Here is a 6,910-nt window from a genome sequence, read left to right as displayed (position 1 = left end):
CCATAAATTTTATTAGTATTAAATGTTTCTAAGGGGAGTTGACAAATAGTTGAGTGGGATAGCATTTTCTCTGTACTTGGCAAAGACAGAGGGAAGAAAAAGTCCCTATTACACAATGAGAAATACATTAATGCTCAAACCCATTCATCTCAATTTTGCACAAATATAATTTAAGACCTTTTACAACTGTTGGTGAAATTACAGTGTGCTGCAGGGAAGTTGCAAAATTTTTATGGGCCTAATAAAATTGTCATTGTAATACCATTATAGGGTGCTGGGACAATATAGATATTTGTAATACTCCTACTCCCATGCCAAACTGAGAAAGGGAGATAGTAAGTTTGATTGGAGGCGAATGCTGCACAGGGCTAAAACCCAAGCATGTTTGATAATGAAAAATCTCCCTATCAGTGTTTGCTATCAAATGAAATTGGGTGGGTGATTAGGCATTTTAACTGGTTGGCTTTCTACTGGAACAGATAAACATTATCATGCACCGTCTCTAACATCAGTTATTGCTGAAATCATCGTGCATTATCTCTAGATACATTTCAAAATAATTTCCAGTTATATGCTTCCTGCTTTTGCACTCGAGTCTGGCTTCAGAGATGGGCCCAAGGCCTTTCTCTGCTCTCCCTTTTAGCATACAGACAAACATCTCTTGATTTAGGTAGACTCAAAGCTTTGGAAAATACCTGATCAGAAATTTAACTACTTGGGACCATGAGGTAAACAAAAAACCAAAACAGCCTTCTTGGTAGGTATCAACACTTCTGGTGACGTCAGTTAGAAGAGGATACTATAAAACGGGTCAGCATCGAAATCTTGAGGATTCAAAACAGAATTTGCGGGAGGTGCCCCCAAACAGAGTTGGGGCCTTTTCTGAAAAACCACGTTCTCTGTCTACCCCTGGATTCATGTCTGAGATCCACTAACAGTTTACGTAGATCAAACATTCAGTTTCTCCAAGGTGGGCAGTACGATGGAGTCATGCACTCCAGCTGTGAAAGACTTGACATTCACTCTTCCCCTTCTGGGCCTCAGCTGATGGAGGTACCATGAGCACAGTCCTCATGACCTCACTAGAGCGGCCTTTGCGTTTGAACTCTCAGTGTCCCTTCCTACCCTGAAAAGAATTAGTTTGACCTAAACCTGGCTAATCCCATTCGCCTTAGTAGTGGTTGGTTTCAGAACAGTTGATCATGGTGAGCTTGTGCTCTGTGAAGCGGAGTGTACTGGTGCCTCCTGGGGAAGACTGCCTCTTGCCCAGGAGGGACCCAGGAAAGACTGGCCTTCTCTTCCTTGTCTTTGGTGTGGCCCACAGACATGCTCAGCCGTGTCACTACAGCTAAGGATGAGGCAACACAGAGAGGAGATCTGAGCTAGGAGAGACACCGAAGGTTGGAGACAGAGCCCTGATACCTTCTACCAGGCACCTGCCTCCCTCTGGTGTGCTGGGGTCCAAGCCAGGGAAGAAACTTGGCTAGGGACAAACTTGCGGAGCTATGCCATTTGCTGGTCTATGAAACCTTTGGAAAACTCTTACTCTCTCTGAGCCTCGGTCTCTCTATCTGTGTAACAAGGATAAAAACGTACTTGGCTTATAAAGCTACTGGGGGCCTTAAGTAAATTAATATATGTAGAGTGCTTGCAAGAGCATCTGGCCCATAGTGGGCCCTCAATAAATGCTAGCTTTTCTTAGTTTTGTTATGTGAAAAATAGTTTTCCTCATTGTTTCAGCCATTTTGAATCAGGATTTTCTGTCATTTTTAATTAGAATATTTAGCAATATTCAATGCACAATTGATGCATTGGTTTTGCTCAAAGGCTATATGTTTTAGGAAGACTCCATTGGCCAACCTATTTAAAATTACACCTCCCTCTAGCACCTCTTATCTCCTCTCCTGACTTGTTTTTCATCAAAGGACTTACCACCATCATATCTATAATACATTTTGCTTCTTTGTTTATTCATTATCTTCTGCCATGACTATGAGAATGTAAGCTTCATGGAGGGAAGGATTTTTTTTTTTTTTTTTTTTGCCTTTTTTTACAGCTTCATTCCACCATGCCTGGATGAGTACCTGGCACAGAGCAGGCAGTCAAAAAACACTTGTTGACTGAATAAATGTTGTATCACATGCTGCCCGGTCATATGGTGCAACAATTAGGGTAGGCACATCTCTATGCCCTTGAGTCAACAAGGGTGACAGATGGGCAGCAAAGACAGCGTAACTTTGTCCAGATGAAAAAGGGAAACGATGTAGGTTGCTTCAGAAATTACTAGGCAAAACAGCCTATTACTTTCTGGGTTATGCCTTGACTCTGATAGAGTAGTCATCAGCATGTTTAAAGATGGATGGGTATGGTATCAGAACGTGGGGGCTGGCAAGTCTGAAATCCATAGGGCAAGTCAAAAGGCTGGGAACTGGGGCAAGAGTTAATGCTTATGTCTCAAAGCAGAATTTCATCTCCAGGAAACCTCAGTTTGTGTTCTTTGCTCTTGACTGAGACTTACCCCACAGTTTTGAAGGTAATATTTTTTATCTAAAGTCAACTGATTGTAGATGTTAACCACATCTACACAATACTTTCACAGCAACACCTAGATTAGAGTTTGATTACATCATTTAAGTCATTCTCCAGCCAAGTGGATAAACTTAGCCATCGCAGATATGCTAAGAAGCATACAATACATCAGTATCCTGAAGTTGATTTAACAAAGAGCTCCTCAAATACTCTTTATTGGCATTAAAGATTAACTGGTATAAATAGCCCTAAATTCATATAATCTTTCAACATATATTATACATTACATCAGTCAATTTATGAGCCAGATTCAACCTGATTCTCCTGATACAAAAATGGCTTTTCTTATGGTAGTTTTCTAGCTAGACCTTCAATAATGGCTTCAAAATACAGTGCAAAAATATCGTGAGCCCCACAAGTCATTCATTCTCACAAGGGTTATTTGGAGTTGGCAGATGAGCAGATACATGAATGAGCATTTATGGAGAGTGATCTTTTTTATCTTAATGAATGTTTTGGGATGCTTGTCTTAGAGTCTGTTTGTCAAGGTAAACATTCATAAAGATAAATTATAATAGTTGTTTCTTAGCTAAAATATATTGAGGTCTCACTACTATGCTCTAGTTATGCTAAGCACCTTACACAATTATCTCATTTAATCCTCGTGGTGATCCTCTGAGGTCCGAGATAGTTTTGCTCTCATTTAACAGCTTAGTCCCTTCGACTACAAAGTCCTTCAGATCGTGAACTATTTCTAGTATTTCCAGTGTCTCACCTCACACACTCAAGTTCAAGCTTTATCCAGGACGGATTCTAAAGTGGAGTTGATTGGTAGATTGGCTGAGTTCCTTAAAAGCCTTGCTTTAAAAAAAAAAAAACAAAAAAACGCAAGAGGGTTCACTTTGGCTCTCCCAAGGAGTAATAAGCCTGTGTCTTTTCAACTAAACCCTTTACTGTGATGCTACCAAAACCAAACACCTTGGGTTAGAAATCTGTATGGGGATACACTTTGATCAAAACCGGATCTGTCTTGTGCCTCACGAGTTTTAAATGTAGGGTTCACTTCAATGTTCCTTTCCATCTGGAAATGCATGATTTCATTTTAAGGAAAAAGAAAACAATCACTTTAATAAAAATCTTTATGAACAAGGTTCAGGAGGCTTCTTGGACAACAAATGGCTCTTACAAAACAACATGGTGGTGAGTTAAGTGTAAATGGCTCAGAAACATGCAGATTAAGTTTCCTTGGAAACACTCATGGGCTTCCAAAATTAATGGGGAAAAATACTTGGGCAATGTATATTTCAGACTTCATGCTTTTTCTCCTCTTTCTCGTTCTGTTGATTTTATTTTCTTCTACAAAACACTTTCTAGGGTGACTTCATCTCTTGTGGTCAGGATGCTGTCAGGCCAAATTGTCATTAATCCTGGTGCATTCTGGGTGGCCCACTCTGGGTATCAGCTGTGTTCCCTCTCTTACAGAGTTCACTTTTCTCTCTACTATTTGTCTTTCAATATAGGAAAGGTATAAAAATAAAAGCACAATTTCAAGTCTGTGCCAAGCTTTTAGGCCTTGTGAAAGTCCACTGTCATGACACTGGAGAGATAAATGTGTGAGGTTCTTGTGTGTTGAAAACTGATAAATCTTCCGTGCTTTAACTCAGAAGATACCACTACGGATATAGATGTGGTAGAGGGATCCATAAATCAAGATTTGAAGATACTTAGGAGGGACTTTTAAAAGGCCCTCTAACCCATTCCCAAGCCTCAGACATACCTCAATATAAAACATGACAGAAACATAATTATAGTCTCACTTCTTAAATATTGCCTTAGAAAAGTTTTCTTCAACATACTTTAGAAAAATATTTCTATGTTTCCTCCTGTACAGAAGTTCCCATAAAAAAATAACCAAATTCCATTTTATGGGGATTTATCTTTTCTTTTCCTGTCTTTTGAAGGGAGCGAATTCTGGAACACCAGATTGGTATCCAGGACTCTTTAGTCAGTGAAGCTTGTCAGGCATTTGTCTTTCAGAAGAGAACGGTGCTGGCAATGCTTATTTTGTGATTTTCCCTGTCACATATCCAAGCAGTAACATCTCCAGGGTTGCGAGAATGTGTTTAAGTCCTTTCCGTCTCAAGACAACATACAAAAAGGAAAAGCAATTCTCCTTATTTAATGAGTACGTAAGTAACGAGAAAAATGTGGAGCTGCCTCCTAGAGCTTAGAGTTTAGTTGGGGTTACAGAAGTCACCTACACGGGTATGTGAGGGTGATCAGCAGACCCTCTCTCCAAAGGCAACTATGAAGCTGGACAAAACTGATAGAAGCAACTACTTCTGGAACTGAGCCAAAAGCATGCAACAATCAGCAGATCCTTCATGCCTGACACAGTGCTGAACTTCAAGCAAGAACAGTGAGAGTCTGTAATTCCTTGCCTAGGGCTGTACTCATTCCACCCCACACAGGGGCCCAGCTCCATCTGCCTGCAGAATTTGGCAGTCGGGCAGGCCAAGAAAACATTCAGCTTTATTGTCAAGGTTGAAGGGGTGTCATTTGATTATGAATAGTGGGCAACGACTATGCTAAGCGTGGTGGGAGTGATAAGGTAGGCAGCCAGAGGGCCTGTGTCTCTTGTAGCCTGAAGTTACTCTTGTAGTTATATAAAGCCATAAGTAGAACACGGTATGGTTCGTTTTCGAGCATATCTAGATGCAGTATATATGACAATCATAATACAAATGAGGAGAAAAGGAATGTGTTTATTGAAGTTTCTACATCTTACCAGATTGACTCATATTGACCTATGAATTCTATTGTGGTAAATTAAAATGTACATTGTAATCTTTAAAATAGTCACTAGTATAAAATAGTATTAGAATAAAAGTCATCAGAGAAATTTAAATGATACACTAAAAATATTTTTTTAACACTAAAGGTATTAACAGTAAAGAAGGTAGCAGAGGTGGCTCAGTATGTTGAGCGTCCAACTTCAGCTCGGGTCATGATCTGTGGTTCATGAGTTTGAGCCCTGCGATGGGCTCTGTGCTGTTAGTGCAGAGCCTGCTTTGGATCCTCTGTCCCCCACTCTCTCTGCCCCTCCCCCACTTATGCTCTCTCAAAAAATAAATAAACATTAAAAAAGTAAAAAAAAGCAAAAAAGAGGAGCAGAGGGCCAAAAATATAAGAAACATGGAAAACCAATAGCAAAATGGCAGGTATAAATCCAATGATATCAATAATTACATTAAATGTGAAAGGTCTAAATGCCCTGATCAAAAGGAAGAGATTATCAGAATGGATCAAAAAAGCAAAATCCAACTATATTCTGACTACAAGAATACATTTTGGAATCAAAGACAGAAATAGGTTGAAAGTAAAAGATGGGGAATGATATAGCAGGTAAATAGTAACCATGAAAGAGCTAAAGTGGTTATTTTAACATTAGACAAAACTGAGTCTAAGACAAGAATTACTACTAGAGGCAAAGAGGGACGTTTTATAATGGTAAAAATGCCAATATATCAAGAATATCTAACAATTATAAATATATGCATATCTAACAACAGAACCTCAAAACAAACGAGGCAAAACTAGCTAGAATTGAAATAATTGATGATTTACTAGTAGCTGGAAATTTCAACACCTTACTTTTCAAAATTGAAAGAACAATTCCACAATCAATCATACATGGAAGAGTTGTGCTATACATTCAAGCAACTCAACTTCTGATTTAAGAGCACTCTACCCAGAATATTCTACTCTGTGTTTTGCAAAATACACATTTTTTTCAAGAAACTGATGTGATATGAATGTAGAGAGTCTTCAGGAATCCACAAAAATACTAGAATTAATCTATGAGTTATATATATATACAAAAAGTATTACTATACATCAGCAATAAACAGTTTGAAATAAAAGTAGCAAAACAATTTGATACTTAATAAAAAATCCAATATGGTTAAGATGGCAATTCACCCCAAATTGGTGTATAAAGTCAATACAATCTCTATCAAAATACCAGCAGACATTTTTGTAAAAATTAAAAAAAAAATTCTTAAAGTTTATATGTAAATACAAAGGATCTAGATAGCTAAAACAAATTTTGACAAGAACAAAATTGGAGGCATTCCTCTACCTGATTTCAAAACTTACTATAGCATCAGAGTAACAAAAACAGTGTGGTATTTTGCTGGGATAAATACTTAATAGATCCATGGCACAGAACTGAGACTCCAGAAGGAACCCATTTTATTAAAGGATGATTGATTTTCAACAAAGATGCCAAGACAATCAGTGGGGAGAAAATGGTCTTTTCAACACTAGCGCTGGAACAATTGGATTCTCCCTGTAAAAACCTGAATTTAGAGCTTTACTT

The sequence above is a fragment of the Lynx rufus genome, unplaced genomic scaffold, assembly GCF_022079265.1.
Source record: "Lynx rufus isolate CCGP_SWC_20201006 ecotype Redwood Valley unplaced genomic scaffold, mLynRuf1.p SCAF_15, whole genome shotgun sequence".
NCBI lineage: Eukaryota > Metazoa > Chordata > Mammalia > Carnivora > Felidae > Lynx > Lynx rufus.
Note: the sequence above shows the minus strand (reverse complement) of the source record.